This window comes from Triticum aestivum, chromosome 7A, assembly GCF_018294505.1.
Source record: "Triticum aestivum cultivar Chinese Spring chromosome 7A, IWGSC CS RefSeq v2.1, whole genome shotgun sequence".
Classification (NCBI taxonomy): Eukaryota; Viridiplantae; Streptophyta; class Magnoliopsida; order Poales; family Poaceae; genus Triticum; species Triticum aestivum.
Window position 1 is genome coordinate 715396237 of NC_057812.1, and position 11652 is coordinate 715407888.

The 11652-nt window shown below is 43.9% G+C and overlaps 1 pseudogene; it reads right to left on the reverse strand.

Annotated features, from left to right (window-relative positions):
* Window positions 1-1689: 1689 nt before the first annotated feature.
* LOC123146973 (protein NRT1/ PTR FAMILY 8.3-like) lies at window positions 1690-6118 on the reverse strand (annotated as a pseudogene).
* Between the last annotated feature and the right edge of the window lie 5534 nt (window positions 6119-11652).

Below are 11652 nucleotides of genomic sequence, written 5' to 3' on the forward strand. Positions count from 1 at the left end.
AAAACCCCAGCCACAGAAATGTTGATGCGTGGATGCCTATTGGTCCCGGTTGGTGCCACCAACCGGGATCAAAGGGTCTCCTGCCTGGGCTCCACGCACAGGCCACGTGGAGGCCAATCAGTCCCGGTTTTGGATTGAACCGGGACTAAAGGGACAGGGCATTAGTACCGACCCTTTAGTCCCGGTTCAGGAACCGGGACAAAAGGCCCTTACGAACCGGGACAACAGGCCCTTTTTCTACCAGTGCAACCTGATAATTCTCCTCTTCCTAAGCAAGGCAATACTCTCAAATCAGACCTTCTCATTAATGGTGCTAAAGTGTTTTCTGATGCTGCTTTCAGAACTTCTAGAGTTCCAGGATTTCAGCAAGGTCAATTGCGCACAGGTGTGGGAGTTTACTTTTGTCTTCCTTCTTCTAATAGGGAAATAAATATTCAGGTTCAAGCTTTAGGCCCTCCGACGGACACTCCTCTTCAAGCTGAAGCAATTGCTCTTGCTTGTGCAGCTCAATTGGCGGCTTGCCTTAATATTCAAACTCCTACTTTTTTAACTGATTCTCTTTCTCTTGCCACTGTTGCTGCTGCCAGGAATATTGCTCACTCTTCCACTCCTTGGAATATTAGAAAAGAAGTGGCTTCTTTTGTAAACTCTACTTCTAATCTTAATCCCCAAGTTTTTCATATTTCTAGGAATTTGAATGGGGTGGCTCACAATTTAGCTCATCAAGTTTTTCAAATGGCTGGAGGACCTACACTCAATTGTTCTTCTCACTCTCATGTCACTGAATCATATCCTGTAGCTGCCTCTCTTGTTGATTTTAATTTTGCAGGAATTCAGCTTCATAAGGTGTATTGCTTTTAGGAGAAAGTTGATAGCTTTGGGAAGTTCCTCATCTCAACATGATCTGATGGTCTATGCTCGGTTGTTGGAAAGAAGGAGATTGCTGTCAAAGCTGGAATTTTATTTTCCCCTTCTCTTCCTTTGTTTCTTAGGACATGCTGTTCTTCAGCAAGGATCTTATTCCTTGCTCTCTCATATGTCTTTATTCAGCTCTTCTTTCTTTACATCTGCAGTTCTTCTTTCTCTTTATTCTAGTAGATGGTGTAATCTTGACTGTAAAATGTTCTGTGAGCTGAATATATTGGTACCTTCGGGTGCCTTTCTCTGTTCAAAAAAAAAGGTCGGCTTGGCTCTGCTCCCTATGTTGTCGGAAAACAAAAAATGTGACACTTTAGCATGCTACGGATTCCACCTATGGACTCCTCTTTATTGAGAACCACTCCTTGTATTTATTCATTCAAGTGGAACATCTCTGATTGAGCAGGGTCAATCGGGAAATCAGGGATGCCTAGCACATTGGTGAGCCACAAAATTGGCCTCCCGACGCACAAAGACTAGATAAAATCCCTCAGAGGAGGAGAGATAAGAGTCCATCTCTCTACAAACTTGGCCTTCGACAGACCTGTTGTTTCCTAGCGTCCATATTGTGCAAATGGACGGAAAATCCGATTCCACGATCACATGTGATAACGATCTACCATAGCAAGTTTCATAGCATCACGACAAGTAATTGCAATGCCGCAGGGTATATATCACCACAGTACAATTTCTACACACGCTTCACCATATTGCAGAGGTCAATGAGGATCAGAAAGCCTTCTTACATTTGTACCTCATAGCACATAATACAAAGACTACTATATTCAAAAAACTCAGCCCAGCCATCATCAGGTAGAATCTATCCAAATGCCCTTCATTCAAGTTATCAGGTATCCACCCTGGGCTGCCTCCTCTGGCTGTGAATACTGGCACAAGGGAAAGGATAAATGAACTAAGGTAATTTCCAACCGACATGTTAACAAGCGAGAATGCCATACATAAGCTTTGCATGCCATCTGGAGATTCATCATAGAAAACCTCAGTTAGCCCAATATTGGAGAACACCAAGGCGACGCCTAGCAGGAAGTACTGGGGTCCTTGCCACACGATGCTCATCGGAACAGCCACCTTGCGGTGCACCAAACCTTCGGCCTGTGCAATCTGTAGCCGGTTACCCTCCACCAATGCTGCTGACACCATTGAGAACATCGAGAAACATAAACCAATCCCTATTCGCTGTGGTGACGTAATGCCATTCGCTCTGCCAGTAAATTTTCTAATTACTGGAACAATGAGTTTCCCATAAATTGGAACCAGTACAATGACAGTAATTGTATCTACACACTGGAAGGATGCAGCAGGTATTTCGAAAGACCCGATGTGTTTATCCATTGCCATCCCTTGCTCTACAAATGTTGAAGACATCTGTTCCTGAACTGCAGCAAACAATACCATTGCCGACCAAATTGGAAACATCCTGATCAGAATCTTTAACTCCTCTACCTGAGTGACAGTGCAAATCTTCCATTTATTATGTTGGCCAGGAGATTCACAGTCAGGTAATGTTACAATTGTAGCTTTATCAAAGAACCTGAATGGGAAAGAAAAATGTGACCACTTCACTAATTATAGAAATCTACTTGATCAGACTGTGTTTCAACTTCCCTTAACACTGAAATAGAAGAGAAAAATAATTTTTGTACGAATTTCAGCACATCCATTTGTACCACAATAGAAGTTCCACAAAAGTGTGAATTTTTTTCCTTTTCAGGGATTCGAATATAAGTTAAAATGTAGCTTATAATACCACGTTACTAGCAAATAAACTAATCAAGTATACTTGAATGGAAATTCAAAATAGAATGAATGCATAAATTATAAACTTAAGAGTCAAAATCACAGCAGAGTATTACTCAAGTCCAGTTGTATGCTCCAATTTCCGGCTGCCTTCGTTTGCCGAGCCTTGCCCCATAAACTCATAAAGAGCTGAGGAATCACATGGCAAAACTTTATCAAAGTTCCGAGTAGCTGCAATGACAACCTGGCATAGTCTTGTCAGAGGGCTTCCTCCAGGCTTCTGAAATCTATACATGATGGAGCCTAAGAAAAAAATACATACACCTAAAGTCACAACCAGTGTTGAAATTGTAAAACCCCAGAGCCAGCCTTCATGTTCTTGAACCCAGACAATAACAGTCCCAGCAATCAATGAACCAACATTGATTGCAAAATAATGCCAATTGAAGAAGGAGCTCTTTTTGGTTTTCTCCACATAATCGGTGTCATCAAATTGATCGGCTCCAAAAGACGTGACACAAGGGCGCTGTGCACCATACCCTAAACCCACCATGTACAACCCAACCAAGAATATGGTGTACTGAGAAGAGACTAGATGTACCCAAACAGTCCAAGCGTGAGGACCGGCTGAGATTAATTGAAGTGCTGCTGATAGAAGCAACATTATCATTCCCTAAACAACAGAATGAAAAAAAAAAGATAAGCAAACATGTTAAGAAAACTGAACTCAGATGTTGAATGCACATGTTAAGGTAAATAATGATCTTTTGATCTCTTGCAATCAGGCATATAGGTTGGTTGCTAGATTTGTTGGGCTGTTTAGTTTTTTATAGTTTCTCTTTTGTTTTGTTTTGGTAAGTGCCACCTTTATGGCTATGTTTTCGCAGGTGTTAGAGCTTTACGCAATTTTTATTTCTTCTTCCAATACAAAATGACACACAGTTAGATGCATGTTCGAGATAAAATAAAGTGCTGAATGCGCATATCATATCAGAACTATATATGCATAAGTGTCTTCAGAAAGGTGCCACAGCACCCGGGAGTCTCGGCACCCTCTAATCTTATCCGTCCAGCTATATTACGATTCGTGCAAGCCACTGTACAGATGCAAACGTTTTGCAGGATCAGCTTGATTAGTCAGGCTTTTTTAAGCAGACAAACAGCGACGGGAGGAGGTGTAGCATGCAGAAATAGGTTTTGCAGGAGTAGGCCTGGCAGAAGGTGTATGCGGTGCACACGATGGTTGAAGTGACCGGTTGCCTCTTTAGCTTTGCATGCAGTATGTAAAAAAATCGACATCCACCACATACAGCCAATGCTTTCTCCTCAGACCCCAATGGCTGCTCCACTTCAGTTAATTAAGCAGGCAATTTACAGAGTCAAACACGGCCAGTCCTAGGCTGCAGCAGATAGAATTGGTCAATGGCTACTGTAGTAAAGGCGAGATGTTTTCTCTAACTCGTTCACGCGGCGCATGCATGTGATTCTTATGTCTTTTTTTGATTGAAGAGAGAGCCGAAAGGTGAGGAGAGAGCATTTTTTATGAGCGAGGAATGGAAGGAGAGAGAGGCTGTGAGAGAGGAGAGAAAAGAACTGTTTTCCATGGATGGAGAGGCTGTGAACAGAGAGAGAAGAAAGGTAGCAGGCCGACATGTCATATCCAATGTCTATTCATCTTTCTTTCGGTAGGTGGTCAGGAGGAACAGGCCTAGAGTAGGCCCAGATTCATTCAAATATTGTGAACTCTCCCGTGTTTAACGATGCAGTAGACCTGCTAATTGATTCCAACCCTACAGTGCATGGCACAGATCTCCAGACGCCATATTCTGCGCGGACGGTACAGATAACAGGGTGTCTAGGCATGAATGATAACAGGGTGTCTTTGACTCTTTGTGATTATTTTGAATCATAAATAGGCATGAATGATTTGTAGCGCTTACAATGATGAAAATCATGCAGGCGATTCAAAACTGTCCGGTACTTTCCCAGATATGAATCGGCAACGAAGGCTCCAACCAGAGGCGCGAGATAGCTAGTACCTTGCCAAGTTGCAACATGTCTTGCAGCATCCAAATTTGTTTCATGTAGGACTTTTGTGAGATAGCTGACAAGGTTTTTTCCAATGGGAGAATATGCAAGATAACAGCAGAGTGAACAGACTGCAACAAAGTAGTTTGCCTTTTGTTAGATCTTGTATTGAATACAGAAAGCGACCACAAAATTCTAGTGTCAAATTCAACTAGAGTTCCGTTCACCATCTGAAGAGACAAATTATCTTCACAAATACTGTTGGGATCACACTGGATGTATAATATATGAAGGCTTGAGTGTGAAGTGTTTTCTTTAAATGCATACAAGCATCTAACCATCACATTTCCATTGTCTTCCAACAGAAGGTTACTTATGCATGAGCATTGTGCTGTACTAACTGACCTATGATTAAGAAGGAGGCCTTCCAATTCCCTGTATGTTTTCTGGAAGCAGGATGCCCACTGATGCAAACAGATCCATCACCTGTATATTCTGTTGTATTCTGCACTTCACAGTAAAGCAAAAGTAATCATAATGATAAATCTCGCCCATTGAATTTTTGAAGATGTAGCAATAGAGAAATGTGCATTAAAATAATATAATTAATGGTGCATTCACAGGTAAATTGGTATGAACAGAGGGAGAGCTGGTATCTGATAATTATAAAGGTACTATTATGGTTACAAACTGGGAGTAGTTTAATCTCAAAACAGATGTTCTTTGAAACCATGAGCCATCACCTGTCTATTTTCGATGCTGTCAGAAACTCAGAATAGACTGCATCCATGTAAGTATGGCTAATTAAGGAGAGTATACTTCCTTTATTTATATAGATTATACTACGTACTTCCTCCGTCCTAAAATAAGTGCCTTAACTTTGTACTAGCTTTAGTACAAAGTTGTACTAAGCTTAAGATAGTTATTTTGGGATGGAGGGAGTATTAATTAAGAATATGCACATGGTTTGGAAAAAAAGAAATACCAAAAAAGGCTTTCGTCCCGCTTTATATATAAAGCAAACCACCAGAGCACAAGTTTAAAATTTAATACGGCATGCTTCATCAGGTAACTAAGCATGGAAACCGTTTGCTTAGACTTAATTAAGACACTGTTGCCGGAAGAGAGGGAGATAGAGAGCGAGGGAGAGGGAGAGAGCGAGAGAGAGAGAGAGAGAGAGAGAGGAAGGGAGGGAGGGAGAGAGAGCGTACAAACCTCTCGTGATGAGCCGTCTCCGTCTAGCAGAGGGCTGTTGTCAAACTGATCCGTGGAGTCCATGGCTCTGTTCTTCTTACAGGAAGATCGGAAAAAGGTTTGGGAGCTGCTGAACAGTTACAACTGTTTGGTTTCATTTGAGTTACAACTGTTACAGGAAGACACAAAACAAGAGAGGAAGCAAGAGGAAGAAGATAACATGAAACGGATGGAGCTGCAGGTCGCATGATGTCTCAATCTATGGCCCTACAATAATGCACAGAAATGATCGGTGCTCGTTCCAACTGCTTCGGACGTCGCATTCATCGAGTATATATAGACAAACATGCTGCAGGTCGGATTTATTTTTTCCGAACCGAGGAAGAAAAGCAGCGAGCGCCGTGCACTTCTTGGTAAGGACGGGGCAGGGGAAAGCATTATTGATTCTGTACACTTGGAGCCCAGGAGTGGGACGGCTCTCCGTGTCCATGGACACTCACGGCTAAGGGCGCGCATCCGCGTCCCCGGCTCCTCCACTATCTGTCTTTGTCAGAGCATATACCAAACCTGGTCCCTCAAAATTTTGGAACGGAGGGAGTAGTTTTTTTTGTTCTCATTTTTCAAAATTTGTCCGCGCGTTCAACAAATGTTCGAAAATTCTTAAATTTGTTCACGTTGAATAAAAATGGTCGCATTTTCCAAAATGTTCAGAATTTTGAAATTAGTTCCCATTTTCAAAAAAGGTCAAAGTATAAAAAAAATCATGTTCCTCGAAAATTGTTCGTATTTTCTTGAAAGTTCAGTGTTTCAAATTTTGTTCTCATTTAAAAAAAAATCAAAATGTGTTCCAATTTTTCAGGATTGTTCATGTTTTCAAAATTTTGCTCAAAATGTTGAGAAATGTTTGCATTTCAAAAAGTATTCAGTTTAAAAAAAGCATGTTTGAAATTTTAAATCTATGGCTATTCCTAGTTCTTCAAGTACCGCTCTACTCATTATGAATGCTTGGCCCGTGCATTGGTATGCCGCTGCGTCCGAGAGCATAAGGTCGTCTTGTGTTCGACTCCCAGCCACAGCACTAATCATATATACTTAAAAACTTCATCTTTACTATTTGATTTATCTCAACATGCAGCATAGACACCTCAGCATCGAATCACATCCAGCCACGTCACCCCTCATGCAGTCTCACTCAAGCCCATCTCCTTAGGTCTGACCAAATATTACTAGAAAAAAATGAAATCTTTAGGATTTCTCGAAGGAAAACGTTCAAAATAATCTGACTTACGTTTCTCTCGCGCAAACCGCCTGGAGCGAACGACACGTGTCCCGCCCAACACACCGCTCGCAACCACCCTCCAGCCTTATCTCTTCGGCTCCACACATTCTCCCCCACTCGTTTCTTCTTTTTCCCCCTTCTTGTGTCGTCAGAAGCGAGAAAAAGGCCTGAGGTTGGTGCTGGAGCATGAAGGAGGAGGTCAGAGGCTGGCGCCGCTCTTCGCCGGTGCTGTAGTGCAACACGGGGAGGCTGGAGGCGGGTGCCGCTCATCGTCGGAGGGAGTTGCGTCCCCGTGGATCTCTCAATGGCGGCGGAGGTGTTGTGCGGCACAAGCGGCGCCGCGGACCCCGTGGAGCTCGCCGGTGTGGTGCTACAATGGAGCTCTCGCACGGCGGCTCCTGGTGCTACGTTGCGGCGCTCACCGGCGGGTTGTTGAGCTGCAGTGCAGCGCTCGGTGCCTGAGCTCGCCGACGCTCTAAGTGCAGCACAAGCGGTGATGCGACCCCCGTGGGGCTTGCCGGGTGCGGTGCTGCAATGGAGCTCTCGCCGGCGGTTCCCGATGCTCTGTTGTAGCGCTCGTCGGTGGGGTCGAAGCTGCAGTGCAGCAGCTCGGTACTCCAATGGAGTTCTCGCCGGCCGCTCCCGGTGCTCCGTTGCAGCCCTCGTCGGTGGGGTCGAAGCCGCAGTGCAGCACCGGTGCTCCAGTGGAGCTCTCGCCAGCCGCTCCCGGAGCTCCATTGGAGCTCTCACCGGCGGCTCATCGGAGTTGTGATGCAGCGGCCAACGACTCCCGGTGCTCCAATGGAGCTCTCGCCGGCAGTTCTCGGAGCTGCGATGCAGCGGACGGCGGTGGCTCCGGTGTTGCAACGCAGTGCTTTGCCCCGGCGGCAGCCACGATGCTTTTGCAGTGGCGGCCTAGACGGGGATCGAAGGGATGGCTGATGCGGTGCGGGAAGGAGGGGACAGGGAGGAGGATGGCGTGTCTGCGTTGACTTTTTTAAGGGCTGAGATATAGCAGATCGGATGGCTGGCGACCTGGCTTATTTCTCTGGGAAACCAGCCGTTTGATTTGTAGCAGCCGCCTTTCTCGAAACGTATATGCCAATACAGTTCAACGAAACAGACGGCTGTTGGGTTAACTAAAACCCGAGACGACCCCTGACCCAAAGTTTTCTCTTCGACTTCTGTAACAGACAAGGAGTTTAAGGAGCCTCCCAATGCGTCTTCCTTTACTTCCCCACACATCTCATCTTCCGACCCCATCTCACGAAGCAAATCTAATCCAGTTGCAATTGCAACCACCGAAATTGAGATTCACCACGCGCGACTTCATAATCGGACCAAGATGAGGTTCAATGCTCCTCCACCGCGGCGCGGCTCGACCAAAATATCGCACACCCGCAGCGCATCCTGGGCAGCCCGCATCAGCTTAGATCCGCCGTCCCCATGGGCTTCACCCTCCAGCGGTTGCCCATGACACCCCACCTCGAGCCGGTGTGGTGCCACCAGCAACCTTGCCGCCGCCCATCGTACAACCCTCATCCCCCTCCCTTCGCTCTGGTCTGCAGTGCGGCGAGCCGGTCGGCATGGCGTACTGTTGGAGATGAAGAAGAGGGTCTATCTGCACCACGGAGAGTACCCATCTGTTCTCTCAACATCTATCACCACCTGAAGTATGCAAACAAAACTGTATCATGGGTATTATGTTGCAAGGTAAATGGATAATGCCTGACTATTTCCTGAATTCCTCTTACATTATCGAGTCTGAAGGTAACTGTTATTTTATATATATTGCAATTGCATATTAAGATTGAATGATCTGCTCTGCTGCGTTTCATTCATAATAATCTGTGCATTGGGTTTTCTTTAGAGAATTTTGGATCTATACTTCCAGGAGCAGTCCATTGGTTGATATCTTTGTCTCTATTATATTTCAATTTTCCAATAGTGTTTTAATTAAAGAGGGAGGAATGAATGAAGCAGAAGATTGAGTAAGTTCAGCAAAGGCATCCAAGATTGCCCCCTTCATGGTCAGAATCATTGCCATATCCATGGTGATGGCCATGCACTATGCCCCGACACTTTCTGGTAAGAAAATGATCAGTAACATATCATAATAGTCGTGTGTTATTTTTCTCATGGATGGTTATCAATGCAGTTCATAGAGAGTAAGGTGTCATTTCGCAAAAAAAAAAAATGAGAGTAAGGTGTCATGAAGTTGTGATACATTTAGCTTACTGTGATTGCTTACCAAACGTTGGTAAATAAAAAAATGGAATCCACAATATTATATCATACGTACATGTATCAGTTTGCATGGAATAGTGTGTTATTTTCATGAATATTCTGCAGGGCACTCTATTCTGTTGTGCTAATGTGCTATCTGCCCTTGCTTCAAATTAATGAAAATCAGTTGTTTAACTAAAAGTATGTCAAATTCCATGATTATTTGGTAGTTGCTTGCATGTGATTGCTATTTTGAACTGCATGGGTAATTTGGATCTCAGTGCTTTCCTCTGTATAAGTTCTCATGCTCTTCTTAAATAATGCAGTGCAATTTTTTACATTTGTCTCGGAGAATTGTTTAATTGCTAATATATGTCTAATTGCATGAAAGTTCAATACATGGCCCTCATAAAATATATAGTGGCAGTTAGTTGTATTCTAACTAAATTTTTCATTCTTTTGTAGATGACAAAAATACTTCACACTGATGAGTGACGAGGATGGTTCCTCATATGGAGTGCCAAGGATCAGGACTAGTTGTAATACAAACCCAAATTTAAGTATCCGGAGCACTTTTTTTATCTACTTAGTGTCACTTCCTTTGTATTAAGACTCCATATGCATGGAATTCATTATGCACAAGTGGCAATCCCTGATACAGTGAGCAAATGGTTTCCTTCATATTATTATGTGTTACCCAACATTATATAAGCTTTTCTCTACAAAATATTTATTTACGCATTCCCGCAGCAACGCGCGGGGTGTCATCTAGTTTTTGGAATTTTGCATACCACAGTCGTGTTGTTGGGTCGGCCCATGTGGCCATTTGTGTGTGCGTCCGGCTGCTAATTGCCGCAAAACGCGGAAGATAGGAGCTCCCATGGTGAAGAGCTTCTAAATGGTCCTCACGGTCTGACCTGTCGGGCCTCCTTTTTGAGGGTAAGTGCCGCCGCTTTATTTAATTTAAGGTCCTCAAAACCCGGAATGTCATCCGAGATTACACCCAAAATGCAGTCTGCGGGCACCCCCAACCAAACATTACAAAGTTCGTCTCCTATCCCTACTCTAGCCAACTTATGTGCTGCGGTATTCGCAGATCGTCGAACCCAAGTTACCTTCAATCCTTGCTTCGTCTCCAGCATTTGTTTTATGTCATGGATCCACGGACCAACTGCCGAGAAGTTCCTGCCCCTTTGGTTAATCATCTGGACAGCTTGTAAACTATCCAGCTCAACATGGATATTTTGGGCACCGATCTCCTCAGCCACCTGTAATCCTCTCTTACAAGCTAGAACTTCTGCTGCTTCCGGATCCGCTATGCTTGGAAAGTGATAACAAACCCCCGCCAAAAAAGCTCCGCTCTGGTCCCTGAGAACAGCACCACCACCCGCCTTGTCACCCACCCTGGACACCGCACCATCACAGTTGATCTTAATCCATCCCTCCACCGGCACAGCCCACTTTTGAATCTCCTTCGGCTCTCTCCCGAACCTTTGGCTGATGGGAGTTTGTCCATTCTGTCATATGCGCATAAACAGCCTTCATTATCGCATGTGGCTGTTGAATTCTGACTCCATCCCGCGCCTCATTCCTATCTAGCCATAGACCATATGTCGCCTGGATCATCGCCTCTTTCTCGTCACCGGCTGCACCGGAGAACCAACTCAAGGGCCAACGAGCTAGAGCACCATGTGGTGTACTATTATTGTTGGACATATTTAGACTTGCCAATAATCAATCCCAATTGCCCTAAAAAACCAATCTTTCCCAAAATCCCTAAGAAAAAATTCTAAAAAACAGATTATGGTAACCAATCCATCAACAAAATCCCTAAGAAAAAAAAATCTAGAGAACAGATTATGGTAACCAATCTATCAACACATACACAGTCTGTATGTAGGTATTGATAAAATCTCCAAAAGTATCTATTCCTAAACATTTTGACATCTTTTACTCTTGCTTTGCGTCTTCGGTTCTTAGCCATTTAGGCACAAAACAAAACTTATGTTCCATGGAATTGTATCATACTCCCTCCGTTCCAAAATAAGTGTCTTGAGCTTAGTATAAATTTGTACTAGAACTAGTACAAAGTTAAGACACTTATTTTGGGACGGAGGGAGTATTTGTTAATGCTAGAAAGATTAGTCGTGTGCAAAACTAACAAGACCAACAATGGTCCAATCCCATGAGATGCCATACAATTTTTTCTTCAACGTACATCGGTGGGACCATATACTCCCTCTGTTCCT